At 42.3% G+C, this 27,166-nt stretch overlaps 1 protein-coding gene across 3 annotated transcripts in view; it reads left to right on the top strand.

The window, feature by feature from the left end:
- Window positions 1–27,166, top strand: part of SOCS6 (suppressor of cytokine signaling 6) — a 1,023,578-nt gene that overhangs the window by 52,714 nt on the left and 943,698 nt on the right. For 2 of the 3 annotated variants that reach the window (XR_010836697.1, XR_010836698.1), the window contains exon 5: window positions 572–687. The gene's annotated coding sequence lies outside the window, so the exon portion shown is untranslated. Of the gene's footprint in view, window positions 1–571; window positions 688–16,084; window positions 16,147–27,166 lie in introns of all 3 variants that reach the window. The other variant, XR_010836699.1, reaches the window with a different exon arrangement.

Here is a 27,166-nt window from a genome sequence, read left to right as displayed (position 1 = left end):
TGGAGAGTTAATATATTTCTGTACTATTACTCTCTACTGCTAGATATCTGTGTGCTGTGAAAAGTCTAGCATATGGGGGAGGACTTGCGGGTACAACTGGGAGTCAGTGCAGCCTTTGAGTACAGAGCCAGATGCCTTGAGTTTGGGTTCAGCCTCCATCCTTCATAGCCGGGGCAAGTTACTTAGCTGCCCTGAGTCTCAATTTCTGCACCATGGAATTCATTTAATCCGCAATGAAATTACCTCCCAAGGTTGTGATAAAGATGAAATGAGATACTGTGTGTAAAATGCCTGGCGCACAGTGACAGCCAGTCACTAAATGTGGTAAAAGTCATATACTTAGGAGAAAGATTAAAATATACTTATATCGGTAGAATAGAATTCTAGTTTTGAGCTGGAAGGGGCTTCAAAAATCCTCTCCCTCAGCTCCTCATCTGACAAATAAGAAACTGAAATCCAGAGACATTAAATAATTTCCCCACAATAACAGTTGAATTTATTCTGGAATAGGATGAAAACCAAGGTTTTTTTTTTTTATTCCCTTAGTAAAAAGCTCTTTCCACTATTCCAGGTGACCCTGTTTTGAGGACGCTGAGGACGGCCTACTACGTCAGTAAAGAGCACGGTCCTTGAAGGCCTGCAGACCTGAATCCACGTCCAGCCTTCACCCCTTATGATGTGGCCTGGGTAGGTTACACCTTGGTTTTCTCTCTGTAAATAGGTTTTGTAATCCTACCAGATGAGGCTGTTCTGAGCTTAAATGAGATAATAGAATAAGGCGCATTGCACAGGGCTCTGGCATATAATAGGTTCGCTGTTATGGCAGCTGCTATCAGTGAAAAGCAAGAAAAGGAGGTGGAGGAAGAGAAGGAGGAGGGCTTTTAAAGGAAGAACACATTCCCTAATTCTCATGATAAATTGTGAAAGACTTGGATCCTGCAAAGACTGTGGCACTTTCGGAGGGAGTGAGAAGAAAAGCAGAAGTAGGAGAATGAGAGAAGGAAAGAAGAGTAGAAAAAAAAAAAAAGATGTTGATGGAAAACAACTCGTGGTCGTCGATCATTTCTGTTACTTTGGGGGCTCTTGACTTTGGTTAGGAATAGACAGTCACGGGCAGGGTGCAATTGGATTCCACGGCAACGTTCGCACCAACAGCGTTCCGCCTCACCCCCTGCGTGTGATTTGTTTCTCTTGACTCCTGTCTGAGCTAAATTTGGGGGTTACATGGATGCAAAATTATTGTCTCAGAAGGTTGCTTTGCACCCTTTGATGTGTTATACTGAGTAGGGGTGTAAAAAGTAGGCCCTGAGGAAGCTGTTTTCTCAATAAGAGAATGAGGTAACCTAAGTATGTTTTGAATTCACGTGTAACCCTTACGATGGGTGGGTAGAGCGGACGGACTGCTGGAGTCCACGACGCGGTGAAGTGTCATGGTCAGGAGCACAGGGCTGTAAGAGGAGTATCTGTGATGATGGAAACGTTCTGCCTCTGCTCTGCCCGACGGAAGCCAACGGGCCACGTGTGGCTGTTGAGCACTTGAGCTGTGGCTAGTCCCATGGAGGAACTGAACTTGTAACATTATTTAATTTTAATTAGGGTTAATGAATTATTTTTAAAAATTTATTTTATTGAAGTATAGGTGATTTGCACGTTGTGTTCATTTCTGCTGTACAGCACAGTGATTCAGTTATACATACAAATACATTCTTTTTCATGTTCTTTTCCATTATAGTGTATCAGAGGATATCGAAGATAGTTCCCAGTGGTCTACAGTAGGACCTTGTTGTTTATCCATTCTATATATAATAGTTTGTATCTGCTAATTCCAAACTCCCAATCCATCCCTCCCCCTTGGCCTAATTAGGTTAATTTAAAATTTGAATATGGCTGCAGGAAATATTGGGCCGTGTAGGACATAGCGTGTAATGGTAGGACACAGACCCTGAGGCACGTGGCCAGAGTTTGCATCCCAACCCTGCCCCTGCCCAGTTCCATGGTGTCCCCGGTCTGTCAGAGCTGTCGTGAAGACCGTGAGTCAACAGACGGGGTCAATATATGGAAAGTCATGTATTGAGCCAATATATGGAAAGAGTCACTATATGAAAATGAATCAATATATGGAAAGTACTTAGAACAATACCTGGAAATATCACATATATATATACATATATATACATGTGTGTATATATATATATATATATATATATATATATATATATATATATGAGCTTGTTATTATTATTACTTTTATGAGGAGGCTATGAGATCTATTTTAATTAACTAGATCATTAAATAGTTATTTGGCCCGATTTTTGCCCTCCTTGACTGCCTAGGCCTGGGTAGTTCTATCAGATACACAAGGGGGTTTAGTCAATGCATCCTCTTCTGGTTCTGAGGGTTAATGTCTCTGTGCATTGGCCGTTTTCACTTGTATAGATGATTGATAGGAGGAAGTTTTGATTTTGCTACAGATGTATTGGTGTGTTGTCTTCTATCCTCAGTTTTTGCGTCTGATGCATGAGGAAAGCGCTACCTCATTTCTCAGATGTCTACATTTTAGGGTCACATGAGGGATATTAAATAACATTTAAGTAGATAGTTGCACTTCAGGTGTTTGGAACAGATTTCCCATGAATTATGATAATTATAACATAGCAAATATTGAGTGATTTTTCTAGGCACTGGGCTAAGTGGTTTATAGGCATTATTTCCATTGGTCTCTGGTGCAACCCTCTTAGGGAGATATTGTCCCAGTTATTTTAAGGGGACAAGACAGAGCGTTTAAGCAGTGTGTTCCAGGTCACATAGCCAGTGGACAGCAGAGACAGACTATGCTCTCTTTGGCTGTGAAGCGAGTATCCCGAAGTTTGTTGACTGGCCTTCTCTTACTATCTGAGAACACACTTGTTAACTCGATGTGTTTGCCCACGTGCTTTAAAAAATTCACTGACTGAGAAATCAGTTTTAAATTTGGAAAAACTTTAGAAACAGGAAGCAAGATAGCTTTACAGAAGGAGGAGAGAAAATGTTGGTTGTTTATGCCCCTTTTGTTGGTGAACTTTCAGTCATTTGGAATTTACTCTGCACAGTTTTCCTTCAGAAAGTCTCTTGCTCTTGGGTTTCTTATGCTGTTGCCAACACAAAGAATCCGATGAAAATAAACTCCCTATTACCCCCATTAGCAAATAAAGAAATATCTCAGTGCCTGACAGCATTTCAATAAATTTTTTTAAGTGGCAAATCTGCAAATGTAGAAAGGGTGGGGAGGGACACGAGTGGATCAATTACTTAAGGTAACATTGGCACATTTTTTGGTTGTCTCTTGTCTAGAAAACCATCTCCAAGAGGCCTAGGGAATCCCTACACAACCCCAGTCCTATCTTTGTATACTTGTCTTCCTTTGTGCACGGCTGTCAAGGTCAGCCTTACTGTCTTGTCTTTCTTATTCATTCAGTGAGTGAATTCAGAGAGAACAGGGCACCTGATTTCCTCTTCAACAATCGTCTCTTCATTCATGTTGGTGGGATTGACCCCACCCAACATCCAGGGATGGACCCTCATTGGTTTCAAACAATAAGTGCTTACCTTTTTTTGTTTGTTTGTTTGTTTTTGGCCACGGGATCTTAGTTCCCCCACCAGAGATGTAACCCGAGCCCTCAGCAGTGAAAGCACTGAGTCCTTACCACTGGACCGCCAGGGAATTTCCTTACCATTGTGTTTTGTTTTGTTTTGTTTTTTACATCTTTATTGGAGTATAATTCCTTTACAATGGTGTATTAGTTGCTGCTGTATAACAAAGTGAATCAGCTATATGTATACATATATCCCCATATCTCCTCTCTCTTGCGTCTCCCTCCCATCCTCCCTATCCCACTCCTCTAGGTGGTCACAAAGCACCGAGCTGATCTCCCTGTGCTATGCGGCTGCTTCCCACTAGCTATCTATTTTACATTTGCGTAGTGTATATATGTCCATCCCACTCTCTCACTTCGTCCCAGCTTACCCTTCCCCCTACCCATATCCTCAAGTCCATTCTCTATGTCTGTGCCTTTATTCCTGTCCTGCCCCTAGGTTCTTCAGAACCTTTTTTTTTTTTTTTAGATTCCATATATATGTGTTAGCATACGGTATTTGTTTTTCTCTTTCTGACTTACTTCACTCTGTATGACAGTCTCTAGGTCCATCCACCTCACTGCAGATAACTCAATTTCATTTCTTTTAATGGCTGAGTAATATTCCATTGTATATATGTGACACATCTTCTTTATCCATTTGTCTGTCGATGGACACTTAGGTTGCTTCCATGTCCTGGCTATTATAAATAGAGCTGCAGTGAACATTGTGGTTCATTACTCTTTTTGAATTATGGTTTTCTCAGGGTATATGCCCAGTAGTGGGATTGCTGGGTCCTATGTTAGTTCTATTTTTCGTTTTTTAAGGAATCTTGAAACTGTTCTCCATAGTGGCAGTATCAATTTACATTCCCACCAGCAGTGCAAGAGGGTTCCCTTTTCTCCACACCCTCTCCAGGATTTATTATTTGTAGATTTCTTGATGATGGCCATTCTGACCAATGTGAGGTGATACCTCATTGTAGTTTTGATTTGCCTTTCTCCTATGATTAGTGATGTTGAGCATCCTTTCATGTGTTTGTTGGCAATCTGTGTATCTTCTCTGGAGAAATGTCTGTTTAGGTCTTCTGCCCAGTTTTGGATTGGGTTGTTTGCTTTTTTTGACATTGAGCTGCATGAGCTGCTTGTAAATTTTGGAGATTAATCCTTTGTCAGTTGCTTCATTTGCAAATATTTTCTCCCATTCTAAGGGCTGTCTTTTTGTCTTGTTTATGGTTTCCTTTGCTGTGCAAAAGCTTTTAAGTTTCATTAAGTCCCATTTGTTTATTTTTGTTTTTATTTCCATTTCTCTAGGAGGTGGTTCAAAAAGGATCTCGCTGTGATTTATGTCGTAGAGTGTTCTGCCTATGTTTTCTTCTAAGAGTTTGATAGTTTCTGGCCTTACATTTAGGTCTTTAACCCATTTTGAGTTTATTTTTGTATATGGTGTTAGGGAGTGTTCTAATTTCATTCTTTTACATGTAGCTGTCCAATATTCCCAGCACCACTGATTGAAGAGGATGTCTTTTCTCCATTGTGTATTCTTGCCTCGTTTATCAAAGATAAGGTGACCATAGGTGCATGGGTTTATCTCTGGGCTTTCTATTCTGTTCCACTGATCTATATTTCTGTTTTTGTGCCAGTACCATACTGTCTTGATTATTGCAGGTTTGTAGTATAGTCTGAAGTCTGGGAGCCTGATTCCTCCAGCTCCGTTTTTCATTCTCAAGATTGCTGTGGCTATTCTGGGTCTTTTGTGTTTCCATACAAATTGTGAAATTTTTTGTTCTAGTTCTGTGAAAAATGCCATTTTACCATTGTTTTGTAAAAAATACATAATTGCCAAGCCCTATGCTTGCCCATAAAGTGCCTGTTGCAAGAGCCGGATGGAGTCTCAAGTATCTCACTTGGGATCTCTTGGAAAACCATACCTGCACTTTGTCTCATAAACTTAAAAAAATATCCACCAAAAGGAGAAATTTTCAGCCTCCCTCCCTCCTCAAAATAATCAGCACTTAAAGCCTAGAATCCCTGCTAATATGGAATAAATGCCTCTTTATTCCTACATGTCTATCCCTTTTTCTTTTAGTCGGTTTCTGAGTGAGAGGCTGTCGTCTTCTCAGCAAGAAAATGAACTTAGCTTTGCTTCTTGCTCTGGGCCTCTTTCTTTTATTCTCTGACACTGTCCTGCTGAATTCAGGGATTCCTTTTGTTATGGTGCAAGACCTAAGTCAGCCCGATAAAGACCATCTGGACTTTCAGTAAGCTGCCAGGGACTTAAATGAGGAAACTTGTTGCTCTAGAAACTACCAGGTGCCATCTTAGGAGGAAGAAGAAATCTGGTCAGAGGTCAAAGTTGTACAAAGTGCAGAATTGAGATATAGAAAGAAATTGGATCCTTGATGATCAAGCCTTACCTGAAGTCTAAATCTGAACTTTTCAGTCAAATGGGACAAGTCCTCATTATTTAGATGAGTTTGCATTTTCCTTAACTGATAATGGGAAACATCTTAACTTGTGCAGAGGGTATAATATACAGGCTAGGAAGCATAATAGCTCCTGGGCTAACACTGATGGATAAGATAAAATCCTTTCCCTTAAAATTCAGGAGTTCAAAAAGGCTGAAGAATTATTTCATATTTAGACTAAAGTGACATGAGAACTAAGTGCAATGCATGATTGTAGACTGGCTCCTGGGCTGAAAAAATTAGCCATTAAGGATGCTACTGGAATAAGTGGCAAAATTTGACTATGGACGGTAGATCAGTCAACAGTATCAATGTTAAATTTCTGACTTAAACCACTGTGCTGTGGTTTGGTAAGAAAATGTTGTTGCTCTTAGGAAGTAATCACTATTTATAGGGAAAAGGGCACAATGTCTCCTTACCCTTAAGGGGTTCAGGAGAAAAAAACATGTATATATGGAGAGACAGTGAATGCCAAAGCAAATAAAGCTAAATATTAATAATTGATGAATCTAAAAAAAAATTCAGGAGTTCATAATTCAAAAACCTTCTTTCCCCCATTTAATTTTTTCCTCCTTGTAATGCAATAGGCAGAACTATTCTTTTGTGATACTGTTAAATTTTTTTAAATATATATTTTAAATTGAGATATAGTTCACATGCTATAATATTCACCCTTTTAAGATGAGCAATTCAGTGGCTTTTGTATATGCACAAGGTTCTGCAATCATTGCTGTCTAATTTCAGAACCTTTTCATCAACCCCCAAAGAAACCCCATATCCCCATCCATCTTCCCCTCAAGCATGGCAGCCACTCATCTCCTTTCTTTCTCTATATATTCTGGACCCTCCATATAAGTGGAATCATAATATGTGGCCTTTGGTGATTGCCTTCTTTCACTTGGCATAATGTTTTCAAGGTTCATTCATGTTATGGTATGTCACAGTCCGTCATTCCTTTTTCAGGTATAATAAACATACAACACTATATTAGTTTTAGGTGTACAGCATAATGATTCGATATTTGTATATATTGTGAATTATCACCACCATACGTCTAGTTAACATTCATTCCCATACATAGTTACAGAATTTCTTTTTCTTGTGAAGAGATCTTTCAAGATTTACTAACTTAGCAACTTTCATATATGCAATATAGTATTATTAACTATAGTCCCCCTGCTGTATATTACATGCCCATGACTTATTTATTTTATAACTGGAAGTTAGTACCTTTTGACTCCCTTCCCCCATTTTTCACCCCAGCGCCTTCTTCTGAAAACCACCAGTCTATTCTCTGTATCTGTGAACTTGTTTTTTTTTAATTTATTTTTGGTTTTGTTTTTTAGATTCTATATATAAGTGAGATCATACAGTACTTATCTTTCTCTCTCAGACATATTACATTTAGCATAATGCCCTCAAGGTCCATCTGTGTTGTCACAAATGGTAAGATTTTATTCTTTTTAAGGCTGAATAATATTCCAGTGAGTGAGTGAGTGTGTGTGTGTGTGTGTGTGTGTGAGTGTGTGTATGTAAGCCACATTGTCTTTATCCAGTCATCCATCAATGACACTTAGGTTGCTGTCCTATATTGCCTATTATAAGCAGTGCTGCTATGAATGTAGGTGTGTATATATCTTTTCAAGTTAGTGTTTTCATTTTCTTTGAATAAATACCTAGCAGTGGCATTTCTGGATCATATGGTAGTTCTATTTTTAATTTTTGGAGGAACCCCCATACTGTCTTCCACGATGGCTGCACCAATTTACATTCCCACCAATAGTGCACAGTGGTTCCCTTTTCTCCACATCCCTGTCAACACTTGTTATTTCTTGCTTTTTGATAATAGCCATCCTAACAGGTGTGAGGTGATATCTCATTTTCTCGTTGTGGTTTTGATTTGCATTTCCCTGATGATTAGTAATGTTGAGCATCTTTTCATGTACCTCTTGGTTATCTGTATGTCTTCTTTGGAAAAATGTCTGTTTAGCTCCTCTGCCCATTTTAAATTGGATTGTTTATTTTTTTGCTCTTAAGTTATATGAATTCTTTGTATATTTTGATGTTAACCTCTTGTCACGTATATGATATGCAAATATTTTCTCCCATTCACTAGGCTGCCTTTTCATTTTTGTTAATGGTTTCCTTTGCTGTGCCTTCATTCCTTTTTATAGCCAAATAATATTCCTTTGAATAGATATGTGACACCTTGTTTACTGATTCATCAGTTGATGGACATTCGAGTTGTTTCTATTTTTTGGCTTATGAATAATGCTGCTATGAATATTTACTTACAGATTTCCACATGGACATATGTTTTTAATTATCTTAGGTGTATGTTATGAGTGGAATTGCTGGGTCATATGGTAACTCTATGTTTAACTTTTTGAGGAGCTGCTATGCTGTTTTTCCAACGTGGCTACACCGTTTTCCATTCCCACCATCAATGTCTGATGGATCCAGTTTCTCTACATCCTTGTCAACCCTTGCTATTGTCCATCGTTTTCATTATGCCATCCTAGCGAGTGTGAAATGCTATTTCATCATGGTTAATGGGCAGGATTTTGTGAAGATCCCTCCCTGAGCTTGGCCAATCTTCAGATGACATGCTGTATTCATAGCTCTGGTCACGGCATTCTTCCTATTCTACTTCTACTATTTTGTCTGTTTTTTTTTTTTTTTCTCTCAACCCATCCACTCCTGCTTATTAACAAATCAAAATATATAGAGATCAAAAGGAGATTATTGATATAGAAGGTCTAGAGTGGGTTCTTTGGAATCTTTTTTATTTAACATCTTTATTGGAGTATAATTGTTTTACAGTGTTGTGTTAGTTTCTGCTTTATAACAAAGTGAATCTTTCTTTTTATAAAACTTACCTGATAATTCTGAAAGAAGGCAGATTTTGGAACTATTGCTCTGGATTTAAGCAAGCACCGTTTTTGGTTCATTACTTGTAATTTGAACAGTGTCTGGCCCATTGTCAATGCTAAATACATTGAGGGTCAGGATAGAAGGATCTAAGACTCTGGAGAACCCTTCTATTTTATTCACTAGCAAACTGGATATAAAGGGAGCAGAAAACATTGATTCAGAGTTGCATAGATTATTAATCTCTGCTTTCTCAGCACGTGAGTTAACACACGGTGTTATGATCGTCTGCCTGTGTGTCTGCTTTATCCCCTAGACTGAAAGATCCTTAAGCAGAGAGCTTGGTACTCAGTAAATATTTGCTGATTGTTTCTTACAAAACCCATGTAATGTATCAGGAAACTTTGGAGTAGAATAGAAAGAGTTGGTAATCCGAAATTACAAAACTTGTGTTTTCATCCAGGTTCTGTTATTTATGCACGGGGAAGAAAGTAAAATATAAAAGTTTGCCTAACTGTAAGAATATGTTAGCAAAAAGTAGACATGAGCAAAGAGAAACAGGCCCCTGTCAGGAAGCAGGAGCCCAAAGTACAAGGACAGTGAAAAACAACAGACGAGTCAGCTTAGCAGCAACTGGGGTTAACACGATCCAGCAGAAAGGGGCATCCGGTCCTCAGGTCACAGTGGCCTGAGGACGATGCAGTCCAGGAGCTCAGACCTGTGCCCAGACAGGCGGTTGCCACCAAGGTCTCCCCACGGACAAAAGGAGGAAAGAACTGGTTTTTGGCTTCGGGTAAAAATAAGACATCAAGCCTGAGATTTATTTACTTATGCACAGGTCTGCCCTCCATTCCCTGGTGAAGCCCTTGGAACAAATCCCTGTCAGCCGTGTGGCCTTGCTGCCCGCAAGGGAGAGAGTCAGGCTCGGGCTTTGGCAACTCTTGTGACATGAATGCAATGTGACAGCCGCCTGGACTGCTCGCCCCCGGCCTAGTCAGCACGGCCCACCTGTGTGCGAGCTGGCAGGTCATTCAAAGCCTTTGAGCCTCAGGACCTTTCTCAGTAAAAATGGGGATAGACATTTACATTATGGGTCTCAGCCAGTAATTAGCCGTGAACATGTTATAGACATATAAATCGTTTATGCCTCTGTCCACGGCCCTTCATGGCCTCGAACGTACCTCTAGGAGGGCAGGGATGTGTCCTGTGTCCTCTGTGCCACCGCTGAGCTATCCAACCGGGCTGTCACACACAGTGGATATTTTAAAATAGATTGTATTCTTTGACAAACGTAGAGCCATTTCTCATTAAACCTCTCCTTCTCTCTCTCTCATGGGTTAGACCCCAGAAGCCCACATTTTGCCTACCTTCCCTGTTAGTGTATTCACTTAAGAGAGATTTGCTGGGCTTCCCTGGTGGCGCAGTGGTTGAGAGTCCGCCTGCCGATGCAGGGGACGCGGGTTCGTGCCCCGGTCCGGGAAGATCCCACATGCCACGGAGCGGCTGGGCCCGTGAGCCGTGGCCGCTGAGCCTGTGCGTCCGGCGCCTGTGCTTTGCAACGGGAGAGGCCACAACGATGAGACGCTCGCGTACAGGAAAAAAAAAAAAAAAATGAGAGAGAGAGATTTGCTGTGTGTCTCTCATCAGTGCCAGGAGTGAGGACGTGCAGACAGAGTAGACGGGCCCCCAGACACAGGGCATCTCAGTGCTGTTTTGCTCATCGTAGTGGCAATGAATAAGGGTAAGGTCTTGCAGGTGATGTGGAGTAGCGTATTTTGAGGGCCTGGCCTCGTCCAGGCTTGGATTCAAAAAGCAGAGGGGGGCCGCTCTGGAGTCAGGCTGTGTTCTGTGCATGTTCTGTCTCTCAGCATCTGTGTCACCTGGAGCATGTCACTTGCTAGTGTACTGTCTGCGGGGTGAGAATAACAAAGTGCCTGCTGCACTTCGACGTGGGGTTTGACGTGGGGAGTCCGTGGGACGACGCACGGTACCCTAGCCGTGATCAGCATGCAGCGAACGCAAGGTATAACTCGTTCCTTGTTGCGTTCTGACACCAGCGGGTCAGACGGGTGCCACTATCCCTACTGCCCGTGAGAAGAGAACGAATCTTAGTCGGCTTCAATAAATGGAGGTGACACTTTTCGTTAAGTGGCTGATTGAGGATTTGAATTCAGTTCTGTCGGACACCCAGAGAGGGAGTGTTTTCTTAGTGCCGTGCTGCACTGGAGGCGGTCTCCAAGCTCAGGAAACTTCCTTGTGACCTGTGCTGAGCCAACCGCCTCTCTTTGCATATACTCCTTGCCTTCAAATCAGCACACACCCTGCCTGCCCCCTTCCTTTTCCCTCCTCTCCAGGGCCAGGCCCTCGGGGAGGGGCGAGTTGAAGTTGGCCATAGTTACCTCATTCTCTCCGGGTGAGGGGCTCAGAGCAAGCTCCTGGAGGAGCAGGGAGGGAGGAGGAATCTTCTGGAGAAGCTTCACGACTCTTAAGAAAGAAGCACAGCTGGGAAGGACTGGACGGGGAGACGGGGGTGACCATAAAGTTGCTGTTGCTCATGTGTTAATTACACAGCCCTGCAACCAGCCACCCTCCCCGTTACTATGCCTCAGAACAGGGCTTTCTGCTATGAGAGATGATAAATTTACCTGGCTTAAGGTTATTTCAAATAGGAACTTCTATTACTTTTAGCCAAAGAAATCTAAATGGTCTTTGGTCTTATCTCCACATGAATCAATCAAGGTGGTTATGAATGCAGTTAAATCTTCACGGGAGTTTTAGACACTAGAATTATCATTTCAGACCTAGTAGGAGGTTTATGTAGTGAATTATGGCATTTTGGGTTGGAAGCGCTCTTAAAGATTATTAAGCAAGAGCGTTTACTAAATCTACGTCCATGACTTTCCCAGTTACCTCTTTGTGCAGAACGAATCACTTTCAAAACTCAACGACTTGGGACTTCCCTGGTGGCGCAGTGGTTAAGAATCCGCCTGCCAATGCAGGAGACACGGGTTCGAGCCCCGGTCCGGGAAGGTCCCGCATGCCGCGGAGCAACTAAGCCCATGCGCCACAGCTACCGAGCCTGCACTCTAGAGCCCACGAGCCACAACTATGGAGCCCGCAGGCCACAACTACTGAAGCCCGTGCACCTAGAGCCCGCGCACCGCAACGAAGAGTAGCCCCCACTCGCCACAACTAGAGAAAGCCTGTGTGAAAAAAAAAAAAAAAAAAGCCAAAGCAACGAAGACCCAATGCAGCCAAAAATAGAATTAATTAATTAATTAATTTTGAAAACCCCCCAAAACTCAATGACTTAACACAACCCAAAGCCTTTCATTATTGTGGTGGTCGGCCTCGAATGTCACCTTGGGTAGGTTGCAGTACTGTGTCATTCAGATACTCATCTGGGTTGTTGCCCTGAAGATATTTTATAGATGTGATTAAGGTCTATAATCAGTTGACTTTTAGTAAAGGAGATCGTCCTTGGTATTTTGGGTCAGTTTGACTCAGTCTGTTGGAAGTCCTCAGGGGCAGACTGAGGCTTCCCTGAGGAGGAAGAGATTCCCCCTGTGGGCCCCAGAGTCAGCTCCTGCCCGAGAGTTGGCAGCCTGCCCCTCCTGGCCCCCACCATCATGACCGCACTCCTTGCCATAAATCTACACCCTTCCAGTTCTGCTTCTCTCCTGGTGGAACCCTGGTACAATTTTTGTGGCTATCTCTCACAATTCAGCGGGGGGTGACTGAGCCCAGCTGCAGGTGGTTTTTGCTTGGGACCCCCTCAAGCAAATGCAGTTAGAAGTCATGCGGAAGGTATCACTCATGTGTCCGACAGTTGGCTGGGGCTCAGCTGGGCGTTGACTGGAAAACCTAGACGTGGCCTTGCCTTGTGGTCTGAGCTTCGTCCTAGCACAGCAGCTGGGTTCCCAGAGCGAGTGCCCCAAGAGAACAAGGGGAAAGAGCATGGCTTTTTTGTTTTAAAGAGATGTGCAGTTTATTTATTTTTCATTTTTTTGGCTGCACCCCGTGGCACGTGGGATCTTAGTTCCCTGACCGGGGATTGAACCCATGCCCCCTGCATTGAAAGGGAGAGTCTTAACCACTGGACCACCGGGGAAGCCCCTGGCTTTTTTTTTTTTTTTTTTTTTTTTTTAATGACCTAGTGGTGGAAGTCACAGAGCCTCACTTTTGCCACATTTTATCGGTAAGGCAGCCATAAAGGTCCACACAGGCTCAAGGGGCAATTTTCACCAGTTCATGGTGGAATGAGAAAAACTACAGCCAAACTGATGCACTTTAGAGGATGGTCCTTGATTCTGACCTTAAGTTTTGGGATTGAAATGTCCTGTATAAAAAGAAGTGGTGATTATTGTACTTGATGATTCTTTTCCTAAATGTATTTACTACACAAAATAAATAGCTGGTGACCTAGGGTCAGTCACCGGGGTCTTGTGAAATTCAGAATCTGGCAGTTTGATTGCATGCACTTTTCCATTCAGTGTTGTGAGGTCTTTTGCAACATTGGGGAATGTTCATTTCTTCTGTGGGCACTCCTGGTGACCTTGGGCTCCCCTCACTGAAAGATTAGCCGTCTTTACTGCTAACAATCCTTGCTAGTATGAAGTCCTGACTTACTTCCCTGCTGTAACTTGTACCCTTGATCTTGAGCCTTCCCTCTATTCACTTAACAGCTTTTCTCCTCTGTAACCTGTCGTCACTGCACCATTAACTCTTCCTTTTTTCTAGGTTTAGCTATAATTCCTGTAAATGTTCTCTATGGGATCCATCAGTAGATTGGGATCTAGGTGAGCTTCTGTATCATGGTAGTATTATCTCTACTTTCTATGATTTCAATAGTCTCAATTTGTTCATATTGGAATTATGATTTTTAAGGTACTTCCTGGCTAAAAATGTCTATATTCTACAATTCTGTCTATACACTTGTAGAATCAGTACAATTTGGTAATGTTCTTCTTTAGCAGGTGATTACCACAGAAAATGTGTTCTTAGCAATACAGAATACAATGAGCTATAAAACCTCTTCAAAAAAAATCAGGTATGACATAGAGATGGTAAATGTTAAATATGTAATTAATTTAAAATCTACATATAATAAAATAGAAACTTTTACTTTTTTAAAGTCCTATCCTTGTGCAATTGATTATTTTTACCTTCAGTTTGGTACTTTACTTTTATTTCTATTTTATTTTTAATATTACTATTGCTATTATTATTATTGTTGCTAAGCTTGATGATAATGCATTTCACTCACTAGTTTTAAAAAAAATTATTCATTTAATTTTCTATTTTTGGCTGCATTGGGTCTTTGTTGCTGCGCCCCGGCTTTCTCTAGTTGCGGTGACCGGGGGCTACTCTTCGTTGCGGTGCGCAGGCTTCTCATTGCGGTGGCTTCTCTTGTTGTGGAGCACGGAGTCTAGGAGTGCGGGCTTCAGTAGTTGTGGCACGCGGGCTCAGTAGTTGTGGCACACAGGCTCAGTAGTTGTGGCTCAAGGGCCCAGACGCTCCGCGGCATGTGGGATCTTCCCGGACCGGGACACGAACCCGTGTCCCCTGCATCGGCAGGCGGATTCTTAACCACTGTGCCACCAGGGAAGCCCTCGTCTCCCTTTTTGAAAGTCAGCTGATTAGCATCCTTGATTCCATCTGCTACCTTAGCTCCCCTTTGCTGCCTAACATAACTTTCATAGGTTGGGGGATTAGGATGAGGTCATCTTTGGGGGCCATTTTTCTGCTAGAACATCTGTATTGGAGGACCTTGGCACGTCAACAGAACCCCTTCATGCATTGTCATCAGCAGCTTCCTGGAGCCATTTTCAGCAGCGCCCAGGCTGCCGCCACCGCCTCCTCGTAATCCATTGCATCCACCACCGCCATCCCCCCTCGAGGCCCTCCATCCGCGCTGCCCGGACCCTCTTCTGTACAGAACCGCGATTATTTTTGTCTCTCCGGGGCCAGTGTGGTGCAGAAAAATAAAAATAAAAGAGAGAGAAGGGGCTCGGAAGCACCAGGCGGGGAAGGGAGAGGAAGAGAGACTTGGAAACTCTGACTGTAAATAATGAAGAAATTGAAAACAATACGTTAATATGCTCTAGCAATAAAAAGCAGGAGCGAAGAAAAAACCTGTATATCTCTCTTGTTTCTTAGTTGATTAGAAAGATGTTGTATGTGGCTTTAAAAAATTATCTCATTTGAATACTCACAATTCGATTGATATCTCTATCATAGTACTTATGTATTCTATCAAAATGATCTGTTTATTTATGTGTCTCTCTCCCCCACTAATACATATGCTTCTTAGTCATCTTTGAATTCCCTGAAGGCAGCACAGTGACTAGTATAAAGGAGATACTTTGAAATGATTATATGGAACTGAATGAATTTTATGTATTTTGCAAAAATTTCTTATATTCTCCGTCTTTAACTCTGACAGATGCTTTCCAAAACCCAAGTGCCTTTGCTTTCACAAATTTTGTCTTTCCTTTTATATAACACTTTTTCATCTCACATACATTGGGAAATAAACGATTTCTTTCATTCTATTAAGTGGAAATTCACACAAGAAACACATAAAAATGAAAATAATAATTAAAATTATTTTCAAGGTTTTTAAAAGGAGAATGCAAGTCCGCGAAGTTTCTTAATATCTGTAACTAGGATTTTTTTGCAAATGCAAAAGGAATTTGGACATTATTTTTCTAGGAAACTTTGGTTCCAGTAACAATGAAGCATTTTTTCAGTAATTTATTCAAAACTTTTTAAATTGAAGTGTAGTTGATTTACAATGTTGTGTTAGTTTCAGGTACACAGCAGTGATTCAGTTATACAGGTATATACATATATATATTCTTTTTCAGATTCTTTTCCCTTATAGGTTATTGTAAAATATTGAGTATAGTTCTCTGTGCTATATAGTAGGTCCTCGCTGGTTATCTATTTTATATATAGTAGTGTGTATATGTTCATCCCAAACTCCTAATTTATCCCTCCCCTGCCTTTCCTCTTTGGCAACCATAAGTTTGTTTTCTATGTCTGTGGGTCTATTTCTGTTTTGTATATAAGTTCATTTGTATCTTTTTAAGAAAAATTTTTATTTATTTATTTATTTTTTGGCTTCATTAGGTCTTCGTTACTGCTCATGGGCTTTCTCTAGTTGCGGCGAGCGGGGGCTACTTTTCATCACGGTACGTGGGCTTCTCATTACAGTAGCTTCTCTTGTTGCAGAGCACAGGCTCTAGGCGTACAGGCTTCAGTAGTTGCAGCACATGGGCTCAGTAGTAGTGGCTTGTGGGCTCTAGAGCGCAGGCTCAGTAGTTGTGGCTCACGGGCTTAGTTGCCCTGCGGCACGTGGGATCTTCCCGGACCGGGGATTGAACCCATGTCCCCTGCATGGACAGGCAGACTCTTAACCACTGCACCACCAGGGACGTCCCTGTATCTGTTTTTTTTAGATTCCACATGTAAACAATATCATAAGATATTTGTCTTTCTCTCTGACTGGCTTACAGCAGTGAACCCTTTTTATAATGCATGATCCGTGAATGTGAATCAGTTATTCCTAATTATGTGACTTTTCATTGTGTTTATTACATCAGTATCTGTATCAGTACGAATAATCTAATTTTTGGTTGAAGTCAAACTAATATCTATTGCATTATTCTGTGAATTGGACAATATGCAAACAATGTTCTGAGGAAAAATCTGCTGGTTTTGTTGCCTTTTTTTCTTTGTCATTATTCTCTCTTTGGTTTGCTCATCAAACTCATTCTCAGCTCATCCATTAAAACTGATTGGCTAACCTAAAAAGATGGTCCACTTACCATATACTTTTTTAACCATATTTAATTTTGATACTTTTCCTTAATAGCATTTTCTTTACTGTATACTCTTAACTTCTCATATAGCGTTCTTTTTTATTGATTTTTTTGCTCCTAACAATCAACATTCTTTATTCCCTTAATCCTTGCCAATCTCCCTTGGGAAAAGCAAGCATAACCCTGCCTCTAAGTCAAAAGCCTCATGGCTTTTTGTGGACCCAATGAAAACACACAGTCATTATCGCAAAGTTGACTTCTGTTCTTCAGAAGAAAGATTTACCTGTTCCCTGGGCTCTGTTCCTAGTTCTTTCACTCTGTGCACAGTGATTTTATATAAGTCACTGGGAACACAGGATCAGTGTGGGAGCTTCTTGGACCAATAATTCTATGATTTCCAGTGATACTATAATTTTGAGATAGAGTGATTAAGTATTGGGATGGTGGTTTCCTCCAATGTAAAAGAGGGGAGTTAGAGAAGATACTTCTCCTTTTTAAAAGCATTAACTCATTCTCCGTCATTTATTTCAAAATTAACCCATGAAAACACAGAAAAAAATTATCTGTAGTCTCATCGAGGATGACAGCTATTAGTCATTATTTTTCTAGTTTTTATATAAATTATAAGTATGTATATATATATATATAGCTTTTCTATGTATATATCCTTTTCTTTTTATTTATTTACTTTTTAAAATTTTATTTATTTACTTATTTATTTTTGGCTGTGTTGGGTCTTCCTTGCTACACGTGGGCTTTCTCTAGTTGCGGCGAGCGGGGACTACTCTTTATTGCGGTACACGGACTTATTGCGGTGGCTTCTCTTGTTGCAGAGCATGGGCTCTAGGCACACGGGCTTCAGTAGTTATGGCACATGGGCTCAGTAGTTGTGGCATGTGGGCTCCAGGGCGCAGGCTCAGTAGTTGTGGTGCCCGGACTTAGTTGCTCACTGGCATGTGGGATCTTCCAGGACCAGGGCTGGAACCCGTATCCCCTGCATTGGCAGGCGGATTCTTAACCACTGTGCTACCAGAGAAGTCCCCCTTTTCTTTTTAAATAACAAAAATGTCATCATGTACACAATCTGTCCTGCTCACTAGAATGAAGTCTCCTTGGGACTGTCTTCCTTATCTTTTTTTTTTTCTTATTAGTCATCCATTTTATACACATCAGTGTATACATGTCAATCCCAATCTCCCAATTCATCCCACCACATCCCCCATTCCTTATCTTATTATCCACTCTATTCTAATTCCTAGAATAGTATCTGGTATAAAGTAGACAAGCAAGAAATAAATAGTTGTTATCACTGAACACCTCACTGCGAGCCTTTCCCACAATAATTAATACCGATTGTGGGAAAATTAATTTAACCTAGCCTTACTGAGGAATGTTGAAAGGTTTGCCTTAAATCACAAACTTTCAGTTGTAAAAGGAATAAATTCTGGGGATCTAATGTACAACATGGTGACTTGACTTAGTAATAACGTGTTGTATACTCGAAATTTGCTAAGGGAATAGATTGTAAGTGTTCTCAAACAAGCACACACACACACACACACACACACACACACACACACACACACACACACACACAAAATGGTAACTGTGGGGTGGCCAGCGTGTTAATAAACTTGATTGTGGTAATCACTTCAAAATGTGGACGTATATTAAACCATCACGTTGTTCACGTTAAATATATACAATTTTTATTTCTCCATTATACACCAGTAAAGCTGGAAAATAAAAGCAAGAAATGTGAGTTACCATATGTATCGTCAGTAGATGGACCCGCGGGGCAACCGCAGGTGGTATTGATAAAGAATTAGGAAGAACAGGGGCGTTTGCCTGCTGAGAGCTCTGAGTCTCGGAATGCCCTTGGCTGGAGAGCCGCCTCGCCCACCCTTATCTTCTGGGGGCAGTCACACACAGGGGCTGATAGATAGAAGAGGGGACCCCAAGTCCCAGCCCTCTCGCCTCCATCCAGGTCAGCTCCGGAGGGCCAGCTGAGCTCCTCGTGGGATCTTGGCTAAGGCTGCGAACTCCCTCTTCACTCGGTCCTGCTTCCCAGCCTTCTTTCCCCGAGTAATTCCTGAGAGCAATCTCCAAATAACCCCTGAAATCTCTAGGAGTCTGTGTCCAAGGGAACCCAACCCATTCAACATGGAGGCTGTTTTCAAGTATGTATACTTGAACATTTTCGAGAAAAATTTTGTTGATTAGAAAGGATGAACATTTTTAAGGCTTTTGGTACCAGATGGCAACTGACCCTAGAAGGACTGAATAATTTACATTTTCACTGGCAGTGTAGGATGGTGCCAATACCCACCCCCTGCTTTTGCCATCACTGGGCATTCATTTGTTGGTTTCTTTTTAATTTTGATTAATTTAATGGGGAGGAAAACCTTTGTCATTGCTTTTGTATCTGCAGTGCATTGATAACTAGTAATGTTCCACATATTTTCATATATCTGTGGAACATTTGTATTTCCTCTTTTGTTAATTTTCTCTTATGGTCCTATTACCGTTTTCCTTTTGAGGGTAATAAATCAATAAAATGAGAGTCTAATTGTGTTTCTATAAACTACTCTTTAACTTTTTACAACGTTGTTATTCCTGATCTACATTTCTACTTTGTTAATTTTTTAAAATTCAGAGACATGTTTTTATTTTTTGTGGTTAAACCTATCAGATTTCTCAGTCTTTTCTCTGTGTAAATTTTGCATTTGGAGTGATGCTTAAAAAGTCTTTCCCTACCCCTGAGAGTGTGACTGTGTACCTAAATATGTTTCTAAAGCTTTCTGATTAAAAAAAAATGTTTTAATAAATTTATTCATATATTTATTTATTTATTTTTGGCTGCATTGGGTCTTTGTTGTTGGGTCTTCGTTGCTGTGTGCGGGCTGTCTCTAGTTGCAGCAAGCGGGGTCTACTCTAAATTGCGCTGCATGGGCTTCTCATTGTGGTGGCTTCTCTTGTTGCCAAGCACGGGCTCTAGGCTCACGGGCTTCAGTAGTTGTGGCATGCGGGCTCAGTAGTTGTGGCACCACGGGCTTAGTTGCTCCGCGGCATGTGGGATCTTCCTGGACCAGGGCTTGAACCCGTGTCCCCTGCATTGGCAGATGGATTCTCAACCACTGTGCCACCAGGGAAGTCCCAATTTTTAAAATATTTTAATTCTTTGGCATTTATTTTGCCATCAGAGAGAGGATACAAACTGTTGGTCTGGGCTAGATTGGACGTGTAGTTTGTTCTGCTTGTGTAGTGGGTTTACTGGGTCTGCCCGAAGAGTCTGTCCAAACCCTCACCTGTGAATGTGACCTGGTTTCCAGATGGGGTCTTTGCAGACGCTGTCAAGTTTAGATGAGTCATACTGGATTGGGGTGGGCTTATAGAACATGGGAAATGTGGACATGGAAGACACAGAGCTCAGACTGAGGCATCTACAAGCCAAGGGCTGTGGGCTACACCAGACGTCAGGAGGAAGGCAGGTAGCAGGTTCTCCCTCAGGGAGAACAACCCAGCCGACACCTGGCCTCAGAACTGTGAGAGAGTTAGTTTCTATTGTTTTACACCACCCAGCCTGTGGTAATTTGTTACCACAGCTTTTGGAAATTAATACAACTTGGTTCACACACTGTTTTACAAATGTTTGAAATGGTCGCCTACAATTAAAAATTGGGAGATTTCCTATAAAAATGCAGATTTCTCTTAAAAGCACCCAAACCGTGAGCCCTCCTGTTAATACTGGCTGACTTCAAACCTGCTTTCTTTGCTCGCCCAATGCCGGATGGGTGGGGGAGATCTACCTTTTTAATTAAAGAAATTTTTTTCTTTTTGGTTTTTAATGGTAAACTTGTCCCAATACCATCTCCTAAGCAAACCTCAGGAGATTAAAAAATGCTGCTTTGGGGCTTCCCTGGTGGCGCAGTGGTTGAGAATCCGCCTGCCGATGCAGGGGACGCAGGTTCGTGCCCCGGTCCGGGAGGATCCCACGTGCCGCGGAGCGGCTGGGCCCGTGAGCCGTGGCCGCTGAGCCTGCGCGTCCGGAGCCTGTGCTCCGCAACGGGAGAGGCCACAACAGTGAGAGGCCCGCGTACCGAAAAAAAAAAGAAAAATGCTGCTTTTGTCATCTACTATATGCTTATCTAGCACTTGAGTCTATTTTGGGGCTTTCTATTCTGATCCTTGAATCTGTTCAAATAGCCTCTCATCAGCACTGCACAGTTGGACTTAATGGGAGTTTAAAAATACAATGTTAAATCTCACTGGGCAAGTAGGTGCTCAAAGTTTCCTTTAGTACGTAAAATTCTATCAGTTAGGATAAGTGAATTTAATGGAAATGAATACAGATTCTGCTCAATAGACTTAAAGATTTTTTAAAAAGTTTATTGAAGTACAGTTGACTTACAATGTTGTGTTAATTTCCGTACAGCAAAGTGATTCGGTTGTACATATACATATATATTCTTTTTCATATTCTTTTCCATTATGGTTTATCACAGGATATTGATTGCAGTTCCCTGTGCTGTACAGTAGGACCTTGTTGTTTATCCAACCTATATGTCATAGTTTGCATCTGCTAATCCTAAACTCCCAATCCTTCCCTCCCCCATCCACCCCCTCCTCCTCTGCTTAATAGACTAACAGGTGACCCCACCTACTTAGATAGCTCTTCCCACTGCAAATGTTTAGCCATTAGTTTTCTGGCTATGGATTGCTTTCCCACTACCGATTTCTTTGGTATGAAAAAACAATTCAAGTAAAGAGTCATCTCATTATCAATGCAGTTGTGAATATCATTTGTTGTCTGAAAAAAGTATGTGGCATTAGAATAAGGAAGATATTTTTCAGTCATGTAAAGTTCATTAAAATGCATGTGAACGTCCTTTTTCCTGTAGCAGAGTGTCACCTTGAAATTCTCTGTGCACAAAGTTTGAATTCATAGAAAAAGGAATACCTGAGGGAATCATGTCTGTAGACTGCTTAAAGGTGTGCTTGAAACGATTAGTTTATGATAATGTTCAGAAAAGCCTTGTATTTACATGTTTTTTATTTTTATAACTCTTAAATGTGATATAATTACAGATTCACGGGAAATTGTAAAGACATATAGAGGGAGGTCCTGTGCACCCTTTCCCCCATGTTAATATTTTATAGAACTATAGCGCCATAACTACACCAAGAGACTGCCTTTGGCGCAGCCCATAGATTAGTCCTGAGTTCACCATTACGTATGCGCTCATTTGTGCGCATACATGTGTGTGTTTATGCAATTTTACAGCATAACCACTGCCGCAATCAAGCTACTAAGCTGTGCTGTGACAAACAAGGCTCCCTCCTGTAACCCACCCCCATCCTTTCTCCCCTTCTCTAACCCCCTGCAACAACTCATCTGTTCTCTATTTCTATAGTTTTCTCATTTCAAGAATGTTATATAAATGGCATCATATAGTATGTAACCTTTCGGGATTGGCAGTTTTCACCCAGCACGATTCCCTGGAGATTCAACCCAGGAGTGTCCATTCCTTTCTCTTGTGGAGTAGTTTTCCACGGTGTGGAGGCACCACGGGTTGTGTAATCATTCATCCATTGAAGGGCATTTGGGTGGTTTCCAATTTTGGTCTATTCCGAGCTGTGGGAGGCCAGCTGTACCAACATCATTAGTTAAAAAGATTGCCCTTTATCCATCGAATTACCCTGTACCTTACCAAAAATCAGGTGGCCAAACCTATGTGTGTCTACTTCTGGACTCTTTATTCTGTTATATTAATATTTTTAAAATATGGCTACCGGAAAATTTACAATTACGCATTCAATTTCTGTTGCACCGCATTGCTCCAGAGCATGGATGATGGCACAGAGGGCCGGCCTTTGGAACTTTCCAGTCAGTCCCTGGCTGCACGGTCCCCCAGGGGTGGGCATGACCTCCCCGTCGTCCTTTCCAGGGGAGGTGGCTCTCAGGGCTGAGGGCGAACCTCAGACGCTTACAGCCGCTCGCGCTGTCAAGGGGGACAGGGTGGGGCGCCAGTGCATCCCCTCTAATCCTCTCACCGTTATATTTTGGTCTCTCTTTTCTTTCTCTCTTTCCTTTGTGCTGTGTAAGTTCTGAGCATTGCAGTTCCTCCTTCCTATTCTGTCCCCACCCATCTGTCTCTCTGTCTGTCTGTCTCTCTCCATTTAGCATGAAGTCTTTTTTTTTTTTTTTTTTTTTTTTTTTTTGCGATATGAGGGCCTCTCACTGCTGTGGCCTCTCCCGTTGCGGAGCACAGGCTCCGGACGCGCAGCCTCAGTGGCCATGGCTCATGGGCCCAGCCGCTCCGCGGCATGTGGGATCTTCCCGGACCGGGGCACGAACCTGTGTCCCCTGCATTGGCAGGCGGATTCTCAACCACTGCGCCACCAGGGAAGCCCTAGCATGAAGTCTTATTTATTATCTTAATTCATTTTCCCTTCCTTGTGGACCTTAGATTATTTCTTTCTCCCTCGGCTTTCTTACCTCTGACATATACACACTACCAAACGTAAAATAGCTAGCTAGTGGGAAGCTGCCGCATAGCACAGGGAGATCAGCTCGGTGCTTTGTGACCACCTAGAGGGGTGGGTTAGGGAGGGTGGGAGGGAGGGAGATGCAAGAGGGAAGAGATATGGGAACATGTGTATGCGTATAACTGATTCACTTGGTTATAAAGCAGAAACTAACACACCATTATAAAGCAGTTATACTCCAATAAAGATGTTAAAAATAAACCCCAGGGGCTTCCCTGGTGGCGCAGTGGTTGAGAATCCGCCTGCCGATGCGGGAGACACGGGTTCGTGCCCTGGTCCGGGAAGATCCCACATGCCGCGGAGCAACTGAGCCCGTGAGCCATGGCCGCTAGGCCTGCGCGTCCGGAGCCTGTGCTCCGCAACGGGAGAGGCCACAACAGTGAGAGGCCCGCATACCGCAAAAAAAAAAAAAACAAAAAAAAAAAACAAACAAACAAACAAAAAAAAACCCAAACCTATAGTCTTATTCATGATTATCTGGAAGGCCTTGTTATATCCCAATACTACTATTTAGTTTCAGCTTCTATGTTTGTAATTTGTAATTGAACTGATGCTCAGTGATCATTTACAATGGTACTATTTAATTTCTAATATAGCGTTTCTCGAACTGGGCACAGAAGCAGCATTCTAGACAGGCCTGTGAATTCCCAGGGTTTGCCCCAAACTCTAGAATTCTAGAGATTGACAGATTCATTCAACCGTGATTTTAAGCGCTTACTCTGTCCCTCAAATCGTTCCTGTTACTGAAACAGCAACACGAACAAGGCCCAGCGTTTGTTCCCAGGAACTCCTGTCCTGCAGGAGGTAGAAGGACGAGGAACCGATGTTTACACTATATGCAGAGGTCCCGTCAGGGTGCGGAGGAAGCCCGGCAGAGGACCACGAAGGAGGGGCGGCCGCTTGGCCTGGGGGGAGACGAGAAGAGGAGAGCAGTGCGGGGGCTCCTGGGGAGGTGCTACTGACAGGAGCTGAGAACCGTGCTCTGGCAGGTGGGTCCGGATCTGAGCAGGTGCGGCCATGCCAGGTGGAGAGGAGCGCGCGAGGGCCTGGGGCGTCGGCACATTGGAGAACCACCAGCGATCGTCCTCGGAGGGAAATGTGGGCTGGTCGCAGGGGGTAAACCGGGAGGGAAATTGGAAGAGAGCGGCAAGGGCCAGATTATGAAGGATTTAAGGAGTTTGTAAGTGTTGGGACACAGATGAATAATCTTTTTTTTTTTTAATTGGAGTATAGTTAATTTACAGTGTTGTGTTAGTTTCAGGTGTACAGCAAAGTGAGTCAGTTATACATACATATATATCGATTTTTTTATCATATGTATCTATTTTTTTCAGATTCTTTTCCCTTATAGATTATTACAAAATATTGAGTACAGTTCCCTGTGCTCTACAGTAGGTTATCTATTTTATATATAGTAGAGTCTATATGTTAATCCCAAACTCCTAATTTATCCCTCGCCCTGATGGATAATCTTTTTTTTTTTTTTTTTTTGTGATATGCGGGCCTCTCACTGTTGTGGCCTCTCCCGTTGCGGAGCACAGGCTCCGGACGCGCAGGCTCAGCGGCCACGGCTCACGGGCCCAGCCGCTCCGCGGCATGTGGGATCCTCCCGGACCGGGGCACGAACCCGTGTCCCCTGCATCGGCAGGCGGATTCTCAACCACTGCGCCACCAGGGAAGCCCCTAATGGATAATCTTAAACACAAGACCGGCAGGACCGGATCTGAAACTTGGGAAGATAACACAGAGAGGCGTGGAGGATGGCGTCTGGGGTCACATTGGGGTCATAGCAGAAAGGGGTTAGGAAGTTATTGTTTTATTTGCAAGCCTAAGAACACAATAAGAAGGAGAACTACATATTCCTGTGGGGAATGGGGAGATGGAGGAGTAGGAGCTTGCTGACTGGTGGGAGATCAGCACCACAGAAAGGAGCTGTGTTAGGGAGAAAGGACCTGCTTCGTTCGGTCTGTCTTGGTTTCCAGTCCTCTTTGGGGGGGGGGTCTCTCCACCAAAATTAAGCTCACCTGTGACAGACTGCAAGCACAGAACAACTGCTTACGTGAGACCCCTTTTCCGTGAACACAGACGGATGTGTCCAGGGCTCCACGGCGGCTCCAGGCCATCCTCTGAGACCCAGCCTCCTTCTGTTGTGTTAACTCTGCCCTCCTCGTGGACCAGCTCCACCTTCCTGTGCTTAGAAAGGCGGTTCAGAGAGCAGGAGGGCCGCCTCCTCCCTTGAAGGGCCCCTCCCAGGACTAGCACAGCACACTCACGCTAACCTCGTGGGCTAGCTCTTAGCCAAATGGTCACACTTAGCTGCAGGCAAAGTTGCGCAACACAGTTTTTATTCCGGGTGGCTGTGCACCCAGCTACAATCCAAGGGGCTGCGTTACTGAGCAGGAAGTGGGAAATGAGGAACGAGTAGTGTTTCACAAGCCTCTCGGTAGCCTTTACGTGAAAAAACAACAGGCCTTGTGCATATCTTGTGATGTTTATCGGAAGGTATTTCATCCTTTTTGTTGGAATTGCAAAAGTGGATGTTCCTTTCCCTCGTATTTCCTAACTTGCTGTTTTCACTTGATTTGGTGATTGATCTTAATTAATTCTAAAATTAATAAATTTAGAAAATATTTAGTCACTTCCTTTGGGTTTTCTCTACGTCATCAGAAATTAATTCCAATTTGTTATTTCAAATTTTTATATTTCGTATTTCCTTCACTTGCCTGCTTTCACTGGCTAATAACTCCAGGACAATTTTAATGATAATCGTGCTGCTGGTGTCCTTGCTTTTCGTTTTAATAGCAATGACTCTAGTATTTACTCGCTGAGCATGTGTGTGCTCTTACATATGTTTAGTTTTATATAGTTAGACTTACATACTGAGATTTTTAAAATTGAAGAGTGTTGAGTTTTATCCAATGCTTTATAACATCTATAGAGATCATTGTATGATTTTTCTCTCAATATGGTAAATTAAAATCTTAGTAGTAAGCCATTGCCTCATTCTAGCTGTAGGCTTTACTTGATCGAGATGTATTATTCTTTCAGTGTGTCTCTAAGTTCTGTTTGATAAGTTTATCTGCTGCAGTATTACGAGATTGATCTCTATGTGAATCTCAACTTCGCTTCTGCTCATTTATCTGCATTTACAATTCCTCGATCCTGGATGACTTCATCCTTTAAATATTTGTATCTACTGCAGATGCCTACACTACCTAGTTAATGTGTACCTAACTTAAACCTGTTTAATTCTTTCATAGAAGTTGGCCTTTGGTCCTAGGTATGCATTTTGATATTCCTTTGCATTTTTTTTCTGGACTTTTACTCATTGGCGAAAATTGCTGTTAAAAAATTGTAAAGAAAAGCAGTTTCCTCTAAAGAAAACTGAAAGTGAAAAACTACTGGTAGATGTAGCTACTGAATCCCTGTGACATGACAGAGCAGGATGGAGGGGCTGTGACTTACTGACCCCCTTACAGTGTGAGGGGGTAGGGAAGAGGTCCCAGCCTACACTCGGAAAGATCCTTATTTATAAGGAAAAGGGGGAAAGTCTGGGTGAGAAAGTAACCCAGAGCAACTTACTCAATATCATTGAATTCAATAAAAATTAATAGGACAGATTAGGTTTCATGATCATTTAACATATAGTAAAAATCAACTTTTAGATGTAATGAGTTATATTTTATGTTATTAATCTCTAGGAGAAGTACTGGAAACATCCCCATTTATTAACTGTGCAGGAAGATGCTTCCAATATCACTGGAGTAACAAGACTCTGATGGGACAGGCAGGGACCCGTGAAGGCCAAGAGCATCCCAGATTTCCAGAGCTTTCCTCGTTC

Source organism: Kogia breviceps, chromosome 15 (genome assembly GCF_026419965.1).
Source record: "Kogia breviceps isolate mKogBre1 chromosome 15, mKogBre1 haplotype 1, whole genome shotgun sequence".
Classification (NCBI taxonomy): Eukaryota; Metazoa; Chordata; class Mammalia; order Artiodactyla; family Physeteridae; genus Kogia; species Kogia breviceps.
Note: the sequence above shows the minus strand (reverse complement) of the source record. Positions and strands in the feature narration are given on the sequence as shown.